The sequence below is a fragment of the Bufo gargarizans genome, chromosome 8 (genome assembly GCF_014858855.1).
Source record: "Bufo gargarizans isolate SCDJY-AF-19 chromosome 8, ASM1485885v1, whole genome shotgun sequence".
NCBI classification, from domain to species: domain Eukaryota; kingdom Metazoa; phylum Chordata; class Amphibia; order Anura; family Bufonidae; genus Bufo; species Bufo gargarizans.
The window spans coordinates 119903997-119925302 of record NC_058087.1 but is presented as its reverse complement, the minus strand read 5'-3'; positions in this window follow the sequence as shown (position 1 = coordinate 119925302).

The following is a 21306-nucleotide window of genomic DNA, read 5'->3' as shown; positions in this document are numbered from 1 at the left end:
ACTTTTGATCAGGACTGTATGTATTATAGAAGTAGAGAAATTGAAACTTGGAAATGTGCCATTTTTTACAAATTTTGGGTAAATTTGGTATTTTTTCATAAATAAAAATGAATTTTTTTTACTTCATTTTACTAGTGTCATAAAGTACAATATGTGACGAAAAAACTCTCTCAGAATGGCCTGGATAAGTCAAAGTGTTTTAAAGTTATCAGCACTTAAAGTGACACTGGTCAGATTTGCAAAAAATGACCAAGTCCTTAAGGTGAGATAGGGCCTTAAGGGGTTAATCTTTTTAAGTCGCTGTTGTACTTCTTCCTGGGTCAGACAGGGAACTTTTAATGAGAAATTAACTTTTACATTCTGAATTTCATCTGACAGTTTATTTTCCTCAGTGAATACAGTGGAGAAAAAAATATTTAATAGCTTTGCTTTCTCCTCATTGCTCTCTGCAACTCCCCCCTCATCACTCTGTAGAATGCCGACACCTTCAGATTTATACTTTTTATCATTTATATAATTGAAGAACATTTCAGGGTTAGTTTTGCTCTCTTTGGCAATTAATCTCTCCGTCTCTAGTTCGGCTGCTTTTATTTGTTTTTTACATATTCTATTTTTTTTCTTCCTCGCTACTCTATTTTAGTGATTTAAATGGTTTGTTTTAGTCATTTATTGCTTTCTTTACAGTTCTATTTATCCACATTGGTTTCTTTTTGTTCCTTAACCTTTTAGTCCCATAAGGTATATACCTCTCACTATTCGATTTTAGGATGCTTTTGTTCTGGTTCTGGTCAAGCTGCCAGTTCGATTTGATGTACTGCTCCAAATAATTAAGATACGTGCACGGAGAGATCAGACAGACAACTCACTACATGGAGTTAATCAGTATCTCTGGTTTATTTCTGAAACAACAGACAATACATAGTTTTCACGAGAGGAGGGAGTGGGAGGGGGGTGAAAGATAAAGTATATATTTTCTATTGGCTATGAACTCTCTACTTTTCTGTAACCTTGACGGCCAGAGGAAATTCCTTCTCCCTCCGCCCCCTTGTTCCTGGGTGAAACCGTTACTTCTTTCTTTGTAGCTGCTTGCTTGAGCTGAACGGAAACCACAAAGAAACACATGATAAAACACAAAGTAAGATTCTAGTTTATAGGTGTAGGCTGAATGCCTGGCCGCCATCTTAGCTCAACAAGCAAGTATCCATTTTGTATCAATAGTCCATAACAGTCCCCCCTTGGAGACTTGATTGTAGACTTTCCCTTCGCCTAGCGAATCCCCTGGGCATACCATTCGTATCCTCTTCACCCGCAGTGGCGACAACCTACCCCTTATAGGTAGGCTCCCGGTTGCTCGGACTTGTGGTAATACCCTGGGATTCATCTAACCCTATCTCAGCCAGGCATCATTGTGAGGAGGGGGAGCTGTGTTGAACGATGTTTCCTTCTGTCCTTCCTCATCGTAGAGGAGCATAATAGGTCGTTCATCAGTTTTCTTCATTCTTTTTGAAAAGCGGGTCACACAAATAAGAACGAGCTTAATCACTACATATATCACCAATATTTTTAGGGCTACCTGCAATATTACCTGGACAATTCCCATGAGCCAACCCCCAATACCTTTGAACCAGTTATCGGGGTTAAGGGAAGAGAAGGTATCAGACCACCATGTATCTTTATCAGCTTTATGTGCGTCCAGCCATTTATCCCTTAAATCCACCATCTTCTCTATACCCACCTTAACTTGCAAATTACCCTGCGGGTCTATGTAATGGCAACAAGAGGGTCCCACAACCTGGCACATACCTCCATCTTTAGCTGTAACATAATCTAGAACTAATGTGTGTTGGTTGGTGACAATGATTAACTGGTTTTGCACAATGTTTGAGGTATTCATAAGTCTCATCACTTCCCATATTTGGTCATCCAGGTAGTCTGTTGCTACTACCAGATGATCCCACATCTGTGCTATCATGGGATATATGAAGATGGAACTAACAATTTTGTTGGTAATGCTCATCTCTACTACATGTGGCTTGCCATTTGGTCTGGGTGTGTTATCTTTGGCCCTACGATACAAGGTGTGTTTAGGTACTGCATTTATGTCAATTTCAGAGTGTGGTACTATAAAGGTGGCAGGAGTAAGCCTGGCGATGGTGCACAGTCCTGTGACATTCTCAGATAACCATTTGTATACTTTGTGTCCACAAACTAAGTATATGTCGTCTGGAACTGCTACTGCTGTGCCATTGAATAATCGGGTAATTAGTTTGGCTAATTGTGTCCCTTTCGCCAACTCATATCCTTTTGACTGACTTTCGGTGTCGTTAGCTAATATACCTGTCCGGAGATCCTGTACAGTACGGTTGTTACAGGGCAGATCCTTTCCATTCTCAGCATCTTCACCAATACACTGCACGTGGCTGTCTGTTTTTGAATCATTGCAACCTGAGTGTATGTGTGGACTAAATGTCATACCTTTGGTTTGTACTTGGAGACAATAACAGTGTGTCCAGCTAGGAAAATATGTGACATTAGCCCAGTGTCCCTCTTGCCAAGGAGTAGAGCTATAATCTACCGAGGGTCCTGATCTGTTTATCATGAGCCATCGGGCATCTGCTCACCCTGCAACAGGTAAGGCTACTTCCCTGTCCTTGTGTGTACTGGATTTAACTTGGTGTATGCTAGTGAGAGAGATGGTAGAATTAGACAGGTCAATCAGTTCAGAAAGTTCCAAGGGAATTGCAACATAAGGCATACTGGTTGAACTCACGGGACTGTGGGTACAGATCCAACAATCTCTGAGTGTCTCAACCCCTGGACTAGAATTTGATGGTGCCGTGTCAGTGAATTGTCCCATTCATCACCCAGTGGTGTGAACACTGCTGATATGCCTACAGTCAAAGTCATAAGTAGGTGGACCCTCATGGCTTATTGTTCCAGCCTTTACTCTTTTACAATGTGAGGCGTGGAACCAGGTAGGCCTCCCTTCGAGTTTCACAGAGGACGGGGTAGTCAGCAACACCTGGTACGGCCCCTCGTATCGTGGTTCGAGGGTGTTTCTGACGTGTTTCTTTACCACCACCCACTCTCCAGGTTTGAGATTGTGTATTCCCTCTAGGGAGTCAGGATCTGGAATGGAAGAGAAAACTTGTGCACATATGTTAGACAATTGTTTACTCAGGGCAATCACATATTTAGCAACAGATTCATAATGCATTTGCAATTGCTGTGGGAAGTACTGTCCCATCCTAGGCCGTGTCCTAAACAAAATTTGGTGTGGAGGCCTAGGGGTGTGTCTAACTGAAAATAGTGCTATTGGCAGGCATTGTACCCAACTGAGCCCTGTCTCTCCAGTCATTTTCAGCATCTTGGACTTCAGTACCCCGTTCAGTCGTTTGACTTTGTCGCCGCTTTGGGGTCTGTAGGGTGTGTGATAGGCTAAGTGTGACCCTACCATCTTCCAGACTTCTTGGGTTAATCTAGCAGTGAATGCTGGGCCCTGATCACTCTCAATGACCTCAGGTACTCCAAACCTACAGACAAGCTCCTGCATCAGTTTTTTTGCAGTAGTGGTTGCCGTCTGGTTTCGGACGGGGTAGGCTTCTGGCCACCCAGAGAACAAGTCTATCACTACTAGCACATATTGAAACCCTTGGCACATTGGCATCTGGATGTGGTCAATTTGAATCCGTTGGAACGGGTACTGGGCTTTGGGGAGACATTTGGTTGGTGTAGGCTCAGGTCTTCCCGGGTTGCACTGCGCACAGATGAGGCAAGACTGAGTATGCCTCACCCGGACAGGGGTTATACCTGGGGCCATTGTCTATTAGTTCTTTCATGATGGTCTTAGATTGGTGGGTGGGCCCATGAGCTATTGAAGCTATCAGAGGATAGAGAGCTTTGGGCAGAGATGCTCTCCCTCCTTGGGTCCACAGTCCAGATTCTTTCTCTTCTTGGGCTGACTCTTTTAGCCAATCCAATTTTTCTTGTGGCGTGGCCTGTTTCTGTATTTGTTTCAGGAGGTCCCATGTGATTTCTTCTTGTTCCAGGTCTTCCTGTGTTATCATAATCTGGTCTGACTGGACTCTTTCCTCTTTCACTGCTGCTTCCTTCGCAGCTTGGTCAGCTAGGGCGTTTCCTCTGGCTTCAGAGGTGTCAGCTCGAGTGTGCCTGTAGATCAATAAAATCTTCAGAATCTCCATTATACTCCCCCCTTGGAAGAGGAAGGAGTGCAGCAGGATGGAGGATGTGGCACCTCTGAATCGTGACATTATCTGGCAGAAGCAAACTACACGGAAGCCGGAGGTGGCGCTGTGCAGTGAGGTGTTTAGGTTGAGTCTGCTGGAGGATGGCAGAAATGTCATGGGGAGCCAGAATAGTGAGGGGATGACCCAGCACAACGTCAGATGTGACGTGTAGAAGAGAGCTGGCAGCATGGATAGCTCTGACACAGGAAGGGGCTTCTCTGGCTACTGGGTCCAGTCTCTTTGTATGGTAGGACTTTGGGGTCCTACAGGGTCACAGTGACTGGTGGGACATTGAGGTATCCAATATCCTGGGGTCCTCTGGCCCAGAGAGTATTGGGGATGAGGTGCAAAATGGTTTGCAGCGAATCCCCTTGCTCATATAAATCAGTGCAGAATTTTATTGTCAGACATCCGGCAGCCGTGGGTGTCACATAATTTGAGTGAAAACCACAAAGACCAAGAAGCGAGACAGTTTCTTATCAGAAAGAGGAGCTTAAACTAACACGGCAGAAACTAACATTTCTGTGAAAAGAAAAAAGGTGGGGGTCAACTGATCCCCCGCAGCTGTCCTGCAATGTGGAATGATCTGCTAATTTAGCTTTTGTCCATTTCTGTAGTTGTTCTATAAAGAATTCTCCAGACTCATGATCCCGGGGGTCAAAGTTAGCACCTTTAAGTTCAGGGATGTGGATTTGATCCATTATCAGTGTGGAGTATTCACCTGTCTTGTTTTCCACTATACTTTGCAGGTCCGACCATGTGCACCCATAGGTTTGATGCACTTGGGACAGTTTCCTGAAAAAGGGCATGGGATGGGTCTCAGGGTCAGGCAGTAAATTCACTATGGTGAATAACTGTTGTGGGGTGAAAGACACATATTTTGGTGGTCCCTGTGGCCGGTTAAGTGCTAGGGCTTCTTTCAGTGTCTCAAGGTTTCCCTGCTCAATTTTCTGTAAGTTCTTTTGTAACTCTGTAATCTGACCCTGCAGTATTTGATCTTGTGAACGTCGTGATGGGCGCACGGTCATGGGTACAGTCCACTGTGGTGCCAGGGGTAAAGTTGGCGGATCACCGTAGTCTGTCGGGGTACCCCGTGAAGGAGTCTGCATATTACCCGGTGCATTTTGTATGCCCATTGTGGATTCTGCAGCACCGTCTGCATCCCCCTGTTCTGCTTCATCAGTTTGCCCCCCTACCATTATAGGAGTAAGGGTGGCAGGTGAGTGGGGTAGCATGAATGTACCGTCCGGGTTAACCATGGGGTACAAGGTAGTAGGAAGGGGCAAGGGTGACATAGGAGTGACGGGGGGGTCCAGACCGAATGATATTAAAGGTCCGTTCATGGGCGTTGCCTGGGGACAAGATGGCGCTGTAGCTAACACGGGAAGTGATGGGACGTGCCGGGGAGTAGTTACCAAGGTGTGGTTTTGTGGGTGGGGAACCCCACAGGGAAGGCACATATCACGGGAGGAGGGATTCTGTTGACCACATGTTTTGCAGGTCCACCCACCTGCTCTCTTCCTGGCGCCATTATAGGGTGGTGGCAATTCATGTATCAATACAACACCAGGCTTACAGACATATCTCTGTCTTTTCTCATCAAAATTTAGTTCCCCCCGGTCTGTTCAAATTCTTTACTACAGTCCAACCACACACAGACCATGTCTGTCAATTTATCATCTTCTAACTTCCCTCTCTTCTCGTTTTAACAACACTTGCCAGGTAGCACTACATAGGATGCCTCCTTTAGACACCTTTAACTCTTCTCCAACTTACTTAATCCTTTTATGAAACGTTTGCCTCTCCTGTCCGCCACGTACTGTTCAGGTGAACAGTAACCCTTCAGGACACTTTCCTCATTTCCCATTATCTCTCGTACCTACTGAAGCCGCCTAAAGACCTCCTGTATAGAGTAATCACTGGACGCGAAGACCTTTGAGTCCCGGTCAGCACACTCTGGGCTACCGCGAACCGCTCTCCACCCATCTGTGATCGTCCCCTTTATGGAGATTTGAGTCAGACACCGGGCTGAACTCCGATACAGGAACACAGGAGAACTCCGTGTCTCCGTCAGTGATACTTGTCAACAGGGTCTTCACAACTTATAGGCACAACACAGTACATCAAGACTTAAAAAAAAACATATGGGGTTCTTACTTTCATGCCCTCGAGGACGTCCCAGACTGCTTCCGCCCCCCTCCCTCAGACGAACACCAAGAGGCTACACCAGGGGACACTTTATAGGCAAGATGACTCAATTTTCCTACCTCATATCACGGGTTGCGATCCCGGTGTCCGTTAGTGCGCCTCTCCTCGTCTGGTCTCTGGGGGTACGGGAACAGAGGGTCCAATTCTCGAGCCCCACGATTGGGCGCCAAAATTGTTCTGGTTCTGGTCAAGCTGCCAGGTCGATTTGATGTACTGCTCCAAATTAATTAAGATACGTGCACGGAGAGATCAGACAGACAACTCACTACATGGAGTTAATCAGTATCTCTGGTTTATTTCTGAAACAACAGACAATACATCGTTTTCACGAGAGGAGGGAGTGGGAGGGGGGTGAAAGATAAAGTATATATTTTCTATTGGCTATGAACTCTCTACTTTTCTGTAACCTTGACGGCCAGAGGAAATTCCTTCTCCCTCCCCCCCCTTGTTCCTGGGTGAAACCGTTACTTCTTTCTTTGTAGCTGCTTGCTTGAGCTGAACAGAAACCACAAAGAAACACATGATAAAAACACAAAGTAAGATTCTAGTTTATAGGTGTAGGCTGAATGCCTGGCTGCCATCTTAGCTCAACAAGCAAGTATCCATTTTGTATCAATAGTCCATAACACTTTAAAAAATATCCCATTTCGTGGCTGTATTTTTATTTTTGAGGACTTTGTCCCAGTTAGTTAGGCCTATGGCCTCTCTTAGGCTACTTTCACACTTGTGGCAGAGTGATCCGGCAAGCAGTTCGGTCGCCGGAACTGCCTGCCGGATCAGGCAATCTGCATGCAAATGGACAGCATTTGTAGACGGATCCAGATCCATCTCACAAATGCATTGCAAGGCGTGCGGTCTGGCGGGCATGGAGTGAAGACACATGCTGCAGGAGCTGCCCTGTCATCCTGACAAAATCCTGCTTTGCCAGCTTTTAAAACACCCTGAAAGGGTGTATCAGCTGTGTGGGGCACTTACAGAGTCACCCGGTGCAACTTTTCGGCCGCCTGGCGGTGTCTTTCAGCTTCAGTAGCCGGCGTGGAGGAAGACTGTTCCTTACCCAGCATGGAGGACGGCCATCTTGGAAAGGGAGAAAGCGGCTGACGAGTGCTGTTAGCGTTGATACAGAGGAGAGCCGACGTCTTATCGGCGAAAGCTGACCAAGAACATGAGTCACTTTGGTGGGGGCAGGCTGTGAGCATTTTTACTGTGCAGCTGAAGAAATCGCATGTGGAGGAAGACATCTCTCTCCTAGTGATACAGCTCAACACGTGGCGATATAGTAAGGGGACAGACATTAACTCCTGAAGAGGTAGGAGGGTGAGGGGGGATATATACAGTTGCCTCTGGAGGGTGGTGAAGTAGGGGGCCTGGAGCCCAGTCAGCATACTTGGCACCCCACTGCGACATAGGCTGAGAAGCTGCAACAAACGTGTGCCTGTGAAGGCAATTTGCATTAAGGGGAATGCTGCCACCTGAAATCGTTTTGCAAGCAAGAATAAAGGACTGTATTGTTGTCCATACCCCCTCCTTTGGTGCGACCATCACTGGTAACTGCTGCAATATTCCATTTTAAGCTTAAAGAGTCACCAATTATACCTCCTCCCCTGTACCCTGCGAACATCAGAGGCCACTTATCAATTTCACTTATGGGCCGCAAAACCATATTGTCTGCAAGCTTTACACCAGCAAAAAAAGTAGACAACATGAGCCAGACTGAGATGGATTTAACCCCTTAGTGACCAAGCCTGTTTGGGCCTTGTGTAATTTAAGCTTAGAATAACTTTTAAATGGTTTTGCACATCAAAGTAAGGCCTCTTTCACACTTGCGTTGTCCGGATCCGGCGTGTACTCCACTTGCCGGAATTACACGCCGGATCTGAAAAAACGCAAGTGTACTGAAAGCATTTGAAGACGGATCCGTCTTCAAAATGCTTTCAGTGTTACCATGGCACCCAGGACGCTATTAAAGTCCTGGTTGCCATAGTAGGAGCGGGGAGCGGTATACTTACAGCCCGCGCGGCTGCCGGGGCGCTCCAGAGTGACGTCATCCATGCGCGTGGGGCGCCCTGACGTCACTCTGGAGCGCCCCGGGAGCCGCAGGGACGGTAAGTATGCTGCTCCCCCGCTCCCCGCTACACTTTACCATGGCTGCCAGGACTTTAGCGTCCCGGCAGCCATAGGAACCCATTAAAAAAAAGCTAAACGTCGGATCCGGCAATGCGCCGAAACGACGTTTAGCTTAAGACCGGATCCGGATCAATGCCTTTCAATGGGCATTAATTCCGGATCCGGCCTTGCGGCAAGTCTTCAGGATTTTTGGCTGCAGTATTTTCTCCGGCCAAAAAACGTTCCGTTCCAGAACTGAAGACATCCTGATGCATCCTGAACGGATTTCACTCCATTCAGAATGCATTAGGATAAAACTGATCAGGATTCTTCCGGCATAGAGCCCCGACGACGGAACTCTATGCCGGAAGACAAGAACGCAGGTGTGAAAGAGCCCTAATTCTGACATTGCTTTCTCGTCACATATTGTACTTTACTTAGGTGGTAAAATTCTACTGATAAAATATGTGTATCTTTATTAAAAAAGTGATTTTTTTTTTTTTTTATTGGTACATTTTCCTATTTTCAATTGCAATATTTGGCATACATAAATGCTATTCAATATTTTTCTCAGAAATATATTACCACATCTTTACTTTATTTTGGCTGCACTTACAAAAATTTTTACTTTTTTTTATTTAGATGTGGGGGGGGGGGAACGCCCTAATAACTTTATTTAAGAGAAAATTTTGTGTGCTGCCGGCATTTTCTGTGATTGCTGTGATAAAGTGTATCACGGCGATCACGTGATTAGAGACCGCTTGTCATGGTCTCTGATCACTGCCCCGAGGTAGCTGCGGGCACGGAGCTACAGCGCTTAATTTTATCGCTAACTTGGCCTGAAGTGCCATCGTAAAAAGGCGGTGCTCCAGCACAAGGACCCTTAGTGACCGCCGTTAAAACACGTATGGGTGGTAACTAAGGGGTTAAACCAGAAAGGCGCTGCGACTGCTGAGCTCCAAACTGACAAGATAATGGCTGCCATAGCTGCATGTCAGGCGGCTCTAACAACAAAGATTGATCATCTACAGAGTGACATTAATAGTCTATGACATAATATGAATAAAATTAGAGACCGCACTAAAGAGGTAGAACGTCGCCTGGGTGATGTGGAGGACTCTGCAAATAACACGTCTGAAACAACCAGAAACCTGCAACAGGTGAAAATTTTGCTTGCCGTAATAGAAGAAATAATGTCAGAATTCTGGGACTACTCGAAAGGGTTGAAGGTTCTTCCCCAGAAGTATATGCTGAGCAATTGATTTGCACTATACTGTGCCCTATTGAGTTGTCATCCAGTTTTGTGGTGGAGAGAGCCCACAGGATCCCTACAAGACCCCTACCACCAGGGGCCGCTCCTAGACCCTTCATATTGAAGATATTAAACTACAGGGATCGGGCGGCTGCCAGACAAAAGAAGGACATTCGAATTAAAAATGCGAAGTTATCCTTCTACCCTGATTTTACAGAAGAGGTTCAAAAATAACAGCGACAGTTCTCAAGTGCCAGGGCATGTCTTCGGGAGCTGGGAATCAAGTACGCAATGATATACCCGGCCAAGCTGAGAATCCAAGAGGGTGACAGAGCCAGATTTTTCCAGACTCCAGAGGAAGCGGCTGACTGGATTGATCGACAGCGTCCGAGATGAAGAGAGGGGACTATGAGATCGCAGAGAACTGTGCAAGTGTTCTACTCTCCTAATGGGGCTCTGTCCATGTCAATCTGGACTTGCGGAGCACCTCAGTTGCTGCTGGACAGTTATGATTCTATATGCAGATAGCAGGATAGGCTAGTAATGTTATAAAGTATTGTTTCTGACAGGTGTTAATCTCAGTTCAGAGTTATATTTCTACTTTGAATAGTTTTGAGGGACTTAGGTTCTTGTACTATGTCTCTATATTTTTTGGGCAGATTGTGTCCTTTCTAGTTTACACCAAAAAGATTAGGTGGTTAGGGATATAGAAGCTTAGATGAGTTGGGGATGTCTGGGCAGGGAGGGTGCAGAATGGGATGTTCTACTTTAATTGCAAGTTGGAATGTGTGTGTGAAAGGGCAGTAATGCTGAAGGATCTGTAAGAGAATGTGCTATACCACTTAACCCCTTAGGGACACAGCCTTATTTCACCTTAAGGACCAGGCCATTTTTTGCAAATCTGACCAGTGTCACTTTAAGTGCTGATAACTTTAAAACGCTTTGACTTATCCAGGCTATTCTGAGATAGTTTTTTCGTCACATATTGTACTTCATGACACTGGTAAAATGAAGTCAAAAACATATTTTTTTTTTTTTGCACAAAAAATTAGCAAATTTACCAAAAATTGGGAAAAATTAGCAAATTTCAAAGTTTCAGTTTCTCTACTTCTGTAATACATAGTAATACCCCCAAAAATTGTGATGACTTTACATTCCCCATATGTCTACTTCATGTTTGAACTATTTTGGGAATTATATTTTATTTTTTGTGGATGTTACAAGGCTTAGAAGTTTAGAAGCAAATCTTGAAATTTTTCAGAAATTTACAAAAACTCAATTTTTAGGGACCAGTTCAGGTCTGAAGTCACTTTGCGAGGCTTACATAGAAACCACCCAAAAATTACCCCATCTAAGAAATTACACCTCTCAAGGTATTCAAAACTGATTTTACATTTTTTTCCACTAATAAAGCAAGGGTTAACAGTCAAACAAGACTGTATCTTTATTGCCCTGACTCTGCCGTTTACAGAAACACCCAATATGTGGCCGTAAACTACTATACGGCCACACAGCGGGGCGTAGAGTGAAAGGTGCGCCGTTTGGTTTTTGGAGAGCTGATTTTTATGGACTGGTTTATTTACACCATGTCCCATTTGTAGCCCCCTGATGCACCCCTAGAGCAGAAACTCCCTAAAAGTGACCCCATCTAAGAAACTACACCCCTCAAGGTATTAAAAACTGATTTTACATACGTCGTTAACCCTTTAGGTGTTGCACAAGAGTTATTGGCAAATGGGGATGAAATTTGAGAATTTCATTTGTTTTGCCTAATTTTCCATTTTAACCCATTTTTTCCACTAACAAAGCAAGGGTTAACAGCCAAACAAGACTATCGTTATTGCCCTGACTCTGCCGTTTACAGAAACACCCAATATGTGGCTGTAAACTACTGTACAGCCACACAGCACGGCGTAGAGTAAAAGGTGCGCCGTTTGGTTTTTGGAGGGCTGATTTTTATGGACCAGTTTATTTACACCGTGTCCTGTTTCAACCTCCCTGATGCACCCCTGGAGTAGAAACTTCCTAAAATGGACCCCATGTAAGAAACTACACCCCTCAAGGTATCCAAAACTGATTTTACATACGTCGTTAACTCTTTAAGTGTTGCAAATGGGGATGAAATTAGAGAATTTCATTTTTTTGCCAAATTTTCCATTTTAACCCATTTTTTCCACTAACAAAGCAAGGGTTAACAGCCAAACAAGACTGTCTCTTTATTGCCCTGACTCTGCCGTTTACAGAAACACCCAATATGTGGCCGTAAACTACTGTACGGCCATACAGCGGGGCGTAGAGTGAAAGGTGCGCGGTTTGGTTTTTGGAGGGCTGATTTTTATAAACCGGTTTATTTACACCGTGTCCTGTTTCAACCCCCCTGATGCACCCCTGGAGTAGAAACTCCCTAAAAGTGACCCCATTTTGGAAACTACAGGATAAGGTGGCATTTTTTGGGGGACTATTTTTAGGGTAAATATGATTTTTGGTTGCTCCATATTACATTTTTGTGAGGCAAGGTTACCAAAAATTGAAATTCTGAAATTACATCTCCATTTGCCATAAACTGTTGAGGAACACCTAAAGGGTTAATTGAGTTTGTATAATCAGTTTTGAATACCTTGAGGGGTGTAGTTTCTTAGATGGGGTCACTTTTAGGGAGTATTTACTCTAGGGGGCATCAGGGGGGCTTCAAAAGGGACATGGTGTCAATAAAAAAAGGCCATCAAAATCAGCCTTCCAGAAACCTTTCCTTTCGCATCCTTTATCTGTGTTCATCTGGGGGGTTAGGTCATGGGATATTTTTATAGAGGAGATTCTTACGGACGCGGTCTAGGTTTAAGTTTTATTTAGGTTTTTGACTATTATCCTTTTTGATACAAAAAAAATTTTTTGTATCTCTAAAGTCTAAGTGTCTTTTTTTCACATTTTTCGCGGGATGAGACGACGTTTTATTGGCACTATTTTGGGGGCTATATGACTTTTTTATCGCTTGCTATTTAACTTTTTGTTATGTAAGATGTAAAAAAAAATTCCTTTTTTGCACCTATTTTTTATTTATTTTTTGACCGTGTTAATCTGGGGGGTTGGGTCATGGGGTATTTTTATAGAGGAGATTCTTACGGATGTAGCAATACCTAATAAGTCTACTTTTAATAAATTATTTTAGTTTTTTTGGGTGTCAAGTCTGAGAACCAGTTTTTTTTTATCCGATGTCAGTGCTATATTGAGATACAAATTTAGTACTCCATGGAAGTGTGATACTCCCTGAAGCAACCGTCAATGAAGAGGCCCGGATGATTGGGGCACGTGTTGCCCTGAGTACTGGTGTCCTTCCGTATACCCCTCCTGCGACACACACTGCACTTTTTTTTGGGTTTGCCCTTCTTTCCAGTATGGGGGACCACACCTAGAAAGTGTTGGCCAGGGACGATCCGGGCGCCTACAGTTCCCGAGGTACTCCGGCCTGCTCTTTCCCAGTCCGAAAAGATCAGGGCCTTGAGGACTGCCTCATAGAACTGGAAGAATGTCCCTGTGCTGCCAGCGCTTCGGGATAGTACAAAAGAGTTGTACATTGCAACCTGTACCAAGTAGACCGCAACTTTTTTGTACCATGCCCGGGTTTTGCGCATGGCGTTATATGGCTTGAGGACTTGATCCGAGAAATCAACTCCTCCCATATACCGATTGTAGTCGACGATACAATCGGGCTTGAGGACCGTTGCCGCGGTACCTCGCACAGGGACAGGGGTGATGCCGTTACCATGAATTGTGGACAACATAAGGACATCCCTCTTGTCCTTATACCTGACCAGCAACAGGTTTCCACTGGTTAGGGCACGGGTCTCACCCCTGGGGATAGGTACCTGGAGGGGGTGGGCAGGGAGGCCGCGTTGATTTTTCCGCACGGTCCCACAAGCGGACGTGGATCTGGCGGCAAAGGGACTGGAACAAGGGGATACTGGTGTAAAAGTTATCCACGTACAGGTGGTAACCCTTATCCAGCAGTGGGTACATAAGGTCCCACACAAGTTTCCCGGTAACACCCAGAGTGGGGGGACATTCTGGGGGTTGAATCCGGGAATCTTGCCCCTCGTATACACAAAATTTGTAAGTGTACCCTGAGGTACTATCACAAATTTTGTATAGCTTCACGCCATACCTCGCCCGCTTGGAGGGCACATACTGGCAGAAAATTTGTCTCCCCTTGAACGCAATGAGAGACTTATCAACCGTGACCTCCCTTCCAGGTACATAGGCCTCCATGAACTTGGCCCCAAAGTGATCGATGACCGGCCGTATCTTATACAGACGGTCATGGGCAGGATCACCTCGGGGAGGACATACTGCATTCTCTGAATAATGCAGACATTTCCGGATGGCCTCAAACTGTGAGCGTGTCATGGCTGTACTGTAAAGTGGGGTCTGGTATAAGACGTCCCCACTCCAGTACAGCCTGACGCTGGGTTTCTTGACCAGGCCCATATGCAGCACGAGGCCCCAAAATGTCCTCATTTCGGCTGGCTGACCGGCGTCCAGCCACCGAGCCTGGCCAAAAAGGAGCCCAGGTGTTGAGCGACGAACTGTTGCGTACAGATTCGTCTGCTCAACCATCAGATTTACCAGTGGGTCACTGAAAAAATGAAAAAAAAGTAATATTCAGTATAGCCCACTGTGGAAATCTGGATTCCTGATTGGCCTACTAAATCAGGAATCACGGGCTCGTATCGCTCTGGGCTACACCAGACAAGTTCACCGGCAGGGTACTCCGGCAGATTTAACTGGTGGGCCGGGAAACCAGTACGAGCCCAGAGCTGCTCGTACTAGTGCGGGCCACAGGGTCCCTAACATGGCGGTCCCCTTACTCCGCCTGGCGGCGTCTCCGCCGCCATGGGGGCTCATAGTCATCGCTAGATGATGTGGAGGACGCGGATGACAACAGGAATGTGGGGTCATCTTCATCCTCACTGGGACTCTCGGAGTCGGAGGCAAGCTGGGCGTATGCCTCCACAACTAGAGGTACTCAGGAAAACTGCCAAAAAATTACATCATGTCCTACATAAGGATGAATGACTAAAAACAATCTTCCCAGACCCCCCCTTACTAGCTTACCAACAACTTCCAAATCTAAGGAACATTCTGATCAGATCAAGTTCAAGGCCATGTACCACAGAAAAAGGAACCCATCCCTGTAATATAAAAAGATGCAAAACCTGTTCCCATATAATGACAACAGATAAGATCCGGATCCCCAACACACAGCAAGATTATAGGATCACTGGGACATTTACATGTTCTACATCTAATGTTGTTTATCTGATTCTCTGCACTAAATGTCCTGTTAGAGGCCTCTACATTGGAGAAACAGGACAGAGACTCAATGCAAGGATGAGGTCCCACCGCCACACAATTAAAGAGAAGAAGCTACACTTTCCTGTGGCTAAGCATTTCTGTAGACCAGGACACAATGTAGAACATATGAAAGTTCTCATATTAAAAGGGAACTTCAAATCCCAAAAAGCTAGAAGAATTTGGGAATACAAATTTTTAACACTGCTTGACACTTTGAATACTAGACTGAATTTGTCCCCGGGATTAATAACACACTACAAGATCTAAAGAGTCTTCTATAGACATAGTCGGGGCACCAGGTCTCTGAGATAACATCAATTTAGAGACCCTAAAACTTTCACACCCCTTATCTGTAAGATAATTAAGGACTCATTCTCAAGATCTTTAATATGTTTTTTTTTTTTCAAACGTCCATTCATTCCCCCATGCCTCTTTTCTTATCGTATATATATTGCTGTTTCTTCATATATTCTTGTAGTACGCCTGATGAAGAGACTGGTGATGTCTCGAAAGCTCGCTATGTAACATCATTACTTCTATTTTTGTTAGCCATTAAAAGGTATCAAACCTGCAATATTCTTATTTTGCTTCTCTTAATGAGAGCACTAAACTACTCAGCCTCTTTTAACTCATTGTCCCGTATTGATTTGGCCTTTACAAATCAAGAGGGGCTTAAGTGGGTGAAAGCTGCAGAATATCTGCCAAGGGGTATCTCGGATCATGCCCCATTGCAGACAGTCCTTACATTACCAAGTGGTGGTCCGCGCTCTACTTGGCGGTCGAATCCGAAGTGGTTGGACATTCTTCCTGTGGGTGTGGCGTGTAAGGAAGCCATTTCAGCATATTTGGAAGTTAATGAGGGCTCCTCCAATCCACTGGTGGTATGGGATGCATGTAAGGCTGTCTTAAGAGGTGTACTAATAGCAGCGATAGCAAAACATAGAACGGAACTGCTCTCCTCACGGGTGAAATTAGAGGAAAAGTTAGTTCATGCAGAAAGAGCTTATATAGATGACCCCATGCCAGAGCAGCAATCATTTTGGTTTTTAGCTCAAAGGCAGTATACTCTATACTTAACCGAATTCACGCAAAAATGACTCATGGTTCAGAAGCAAAAGATCTTTGCTGAGAGAGATAGTAGCAGGAGAACTTTAGCGTATCTGGCTAAAACAGAAACCCCACACATAGTAGTACCAGCAATTAGGGATGGGCAGGGTGTGCTCATTACTACGCCAGAAGAGATATGTGACCAGTTTGCTAGTTATTACTCCTCCTTATATTCCTCTAAAGCTACCAAATCTGCAGAGGAAATAGCACTTTTTCTGGATACTATCCCTGTGACGGAGCTAGCGCGTTCAGAGAAGCAATTATTAGATGGCCCCATAGTCCCACAGGAAATTCAACATGCAATATTACCCTTGGCAAAAGGAAAGACTCCTGGTCCAGATGGCTTCCCTGTGGAGTGGTACAACTTTCAGATTGAGGAAGTGAGTCAGAGGCTCAGTAAACTATTTATGTATGTTTTGGAGGGTGGGGCCTTGCCGACATCGTTCCATGAAGCTACTATAGTGGTCATACACAAAGCAGGGAAGCCTCCGGATCAATGTGGCTCATATAGGCCCATATCATTGATAAATTCAGACGCTAAGCTATTGGCTAAGGTACTGGCTAGCAGATTGTCGTCAGTCAATTCATCTGTAGTGGGCATGAATCAATCCGGTTTCATGCCCGGGAAAACGACAGACATAAACCTGAGACTACTTATTATAAACTTACAAAATACGCATGATAATGCAGGCAGCATAGCGATTGCCTCATCGGATAATGAGAAGGCAATCGATTCGGTGGAATGGGGATTTATGTGGGAAGTCCTAAAGAAAATGGGGATTCCCAAAAATTTCCTCCAGTGGTTGCATCTGCTTTATTTACAACCGACGGCTAGGGTAAGAGTCAATGGATATTTGGTCAAGTCGTTTGTGCTGAAAAGAGGTTGGGATATTGCAGGTATATCTGAAAAGATCTCGCTTTATGTGGATGATATGCTGATATATTTAGGAGATGTAGGCCATTCCCTGGAAGCCTTGCTAGAGATAGTGGACCTGTATGGAACATTCTCAGGACTACGGGTCAATTGGGCCAAAACAGCATTATATTTAGTTGACAAGTTTCCCCCTCAGAGTATTTCATCCAGATCATCACTTCAGGTGGTGAATGACTTCACGTACCTGGGGATAGTTATACAGAAAGATGTCACCCAATTTGTGGCTTTGAATATAAATCCGGTAGTTAAATACATCTTGCAAAATCTGAAAGCTTGGGAGGCGCTATCACTATCACTGATAGGACGCATTAATATATTTAAAATGATCCTTCTTCCTAAGTTGTTAATATATATATATATATATATATATATATATAGAGCGACCCCCCCTTAACTTTGCAGAAATCTTATTTTGAGACCCTAGATCGCTTACTAACACCCTTTTTATGGAATAAATCAATTTCCCGCATAGCTAGGGATGAGAGATGTGGCCTGGCGCTTCCGGATATGTACCTATACTATATTGCGACACAACTAAACTATGCGGCTTGGTGGATTAAGGCATACCCTTATAACCCGGCGGTGGTATTGGAGGCAGCTCTCATGGGATCATATGAAGCTATAGAAACATAGAAATATAGAATGTGTCGGCAGATAAGAACCATTTGGTCCATCTAGTCTGCCCAATATACTAAATACTATCGATAGCCCCTGGCCCTATCTTATATAAAGGATGGCCTTATGCCTAACCCATGCATGCTTAAACTCCTTCACTGTATTTGCAGCTGCCACTTCTGCAGGAAGGCTATTCCATGCATCCACTACTCTCTCAGTAAAGTAATACTTCCTGATATTACGTTTAAACCTTTGCCCCTCTAATTTAAAACTATGTCCTCTTGTAGAAGTTTTTCTTCTTTTAAATATTCTTTCCTCTTTTACCTTGTTGATTCCCTTTATGTATTTAAAAGTTTCTATCATATCCCCTCTGTCTCGTCTTTCTTCCAAGCTATACATGTTAAGTTCCTTTAATCTTTCCTGGTAAGTTTTATCCTGCAATCCATGTACTAGTTTAGTAGCTCTTCTCGGAACTCTCTCCAAAGTATCAATATCTTTCTGGAGATATGGTCTCCAGTACTGAGCACAATACTCCAAATGAGGTCTCACTAGTGCTCTGTAGAGCGGCATGAGCACCTCCCTCTTTCTACTGGTAATTCCTCTTGCTATACACCAAAGCATTCTGCTAGCATTTCCTGCTGCTCTGTGACATTGTCTGCCTACCTTTAAGTCTTCTGAAATAATGATCCCTAAATCCCTTTCCTCAGATACTGAGGTTAGGACTGTATCACTGATTTTATATTCTGCTCTTGGATTTTTACGTCCCAGGTGCATTATCTTGCACTTATCAACATTAAATTTTAGCTGCCAGATTTTTGACCATTCCTCTAGTTTTCCTAAGTCCTTTTCCATTTGGTGTATCCCTCCAGGAACATCAACCCTGTTACAAATCTTTGTATCATCAGCAAAAAGACACACCTTACCATTCAGGCCTTCTGCAATTTCGCTGATAAAGATATTAAACAATATGGGTCCCAGAACAGATCCCTGAGGTACCCCACTGGTAACAAGACCTTGGTCTGAATATACTCCATTGACTACAACCCTCTGTTGTCTGTCCCTCAGCCACTGCCTAATCCATTCAACAATATGGGAGTCCAAGCCCAATGATATCAAAAGCCTTACTAAAGTCTAGATAAGCGATGTCTACTGCACCTCCTCCATCTATTATTTTAGTCACCCAATCAAGAAAATCAATAAGATTAGTTTGTCATGATCTCCCTGAAGTAAACCCATGCTGTTTTTCATCTTTCAATCCATGGGATTTTAGATGTTCCACAATCCTCTCCTTAAGTATGGTTTCCATTAATTTCCCCACTATTGATGTCGGGCTTACTGGCCTATAGTTGCCCGATTCCTCCTTACTACCTTTCTTGTGAATGGGCACAACATTTGCCAATTTCCAATCTTCTGGGACGACTCCTGTTGCCAGTGATTGGTTAAATAAATCTGTTAATGGTTTTGCTAGTTCACCGCTGAGCTCTTTTAATAGCTTTGGGTGTATCCCATCAGGCCCCTGTGACTTATTTGTATTAATTTTAGACAGTTGACTTAGAACCTCTTCCTCTGTAAAGACACATGCGTCAAAAGATTCATTAGTCTTCTTTCCTAACTGAGGTCCTTCTCCTTCATTTTCCTTTGTAAAAACTGAACAGAAGTATTCATTGAGGCAGTCAGCTAGTTCTTTATCTTCTTCCATATACCTTATTTTAGTTTTTAATTTGGTAATTCCTTGTTTTAGTTTCCTTTTTTCATTTATGTATCTGAAGAATGCCTTATCACCTTTTTTTCCTGACTGAGCTAATTTTTCTTCTGCCTGTGCTTTAGAAGCTCTTATAACTTGTTTGGCCTCTCTCTGCCTAATCTTATAAATTTGTCTCTCATCCTCATTTTTATTTATTTTTTATAATTCCTAAATGCTATCTTTTTGTTTTTAATAATTTTGGCCACTTCTGCTGAGTACCACAGTGGTCTCTTCCTTTTTTTGCTTTTACTGACAAGCCTAATGCAATTTTCTGTTGCCTTCAATAGTGCCACTTTTAAGTAGTCCCATTTCTCCTGGACTCCAATGAAACTGTTCCAGTCTGATAGGGACTCGTGTACCACTAATCTAATTTTAGAAAAGTCAGTTTTTCTAAAATCTAAAACTTTTGTTTTTGTGTGGTGTGACTCAGTCACTATACTTATAGTAAACCACACTGACTGGTGATCACTAGATCCCAAGCTTTCCCCTACAGTAATATCAGATACCAAATTCCCATTTGTGAATACTAAATCTAAAATGGCCTCCTTCCGGGTTGGCTCCACCACTACTTGCTGTAGAGATAATCCCAGTAGGGAATTTAGAATATCTGTACTCCTGGCAGAACTAGCCATTTTGGTTTTCCAGTTTACATCGGGAAGATTGAAGTCTCCCATAATGATAACTTCCCCCTTCAGAATGATGACTTCCCCCTATGACAAACTTAGTGTACAGAGCAGGGAAGTACCCGGTAAAACATCTTACTACACTGATGGTGGGGGTGATCAAGGCATGGAATGCATTTGCGGTGGTGGTGGTGGTGGTGGTGGGGGGGGGATGGAGGGGAAAGCAAGACACTATCCCCAGTGATACCCTTGTAGGAAAATTCTAAACTGGCGGAAATAAATTCTCTGCTTGACCACGAGAATTTCTCTTTAGATTTTTCCAACTGAGACATGCTTGTGAATCCCAGTTTTGGGCTGGTCCTTTGAGGCTAGAATATAGTGCAGTAGAGAAAATTGCCAGACGGGCAAGTCATACTAAAATGGTATCATCTTTCTACGCTTTCCTTCTATCCTCTGGACCTTCGCCAATGGTAAGGGCTTTTCTTAAGTGGAGGGCTGATATTCCTGCATTGGAAGATTATCATGAGAAAGTTGTCGGCCTCCTGGAGGGGGGGCGGTGATTTGTGCATGGGATCAGCTGATTCAAACCAAATGGCTACACAGAGTCTACTTTACCCCAGTAATATTGGTACGCATGCATAAACTTGCTTCGGATACATGTACAAGATGTAATAATGGCAAGGGGACTCTTTTGCACATGGTATGGGAGTGTCCGGTCATTGCTGAATTCTGGTTGCAGGTGCATAAGTATCTTGATGCTCGTCTGGGGCTCCCAGCAGTTGTAACACCTGAAGTTAGTCTACTGGGGCTTGTCAATGATATTATTCCAACTAAATACACCAGAATCCTTTATAGGTTGCTGAGGTTTTATGCAAGAAAGTAAATTCTGCTGAATTGGACGCCCCCCCCCCCAAAAAAAAACACTCTCTCATTAGATACAGCTTATTAATGCTACACTATCAGTATATAAGCTAACTTATGAAGCCAGGGGTATACTGGAAAAATGTGTGAAGATCTGGGATATATGGCTGAGTGCAAATTCGGTTACAGTGTAATTGGGATGGAGGAGTCCAGAGATGTCCAGGTCACTGCCAGTATGAATGTGTGTGTGAATGGTGTTG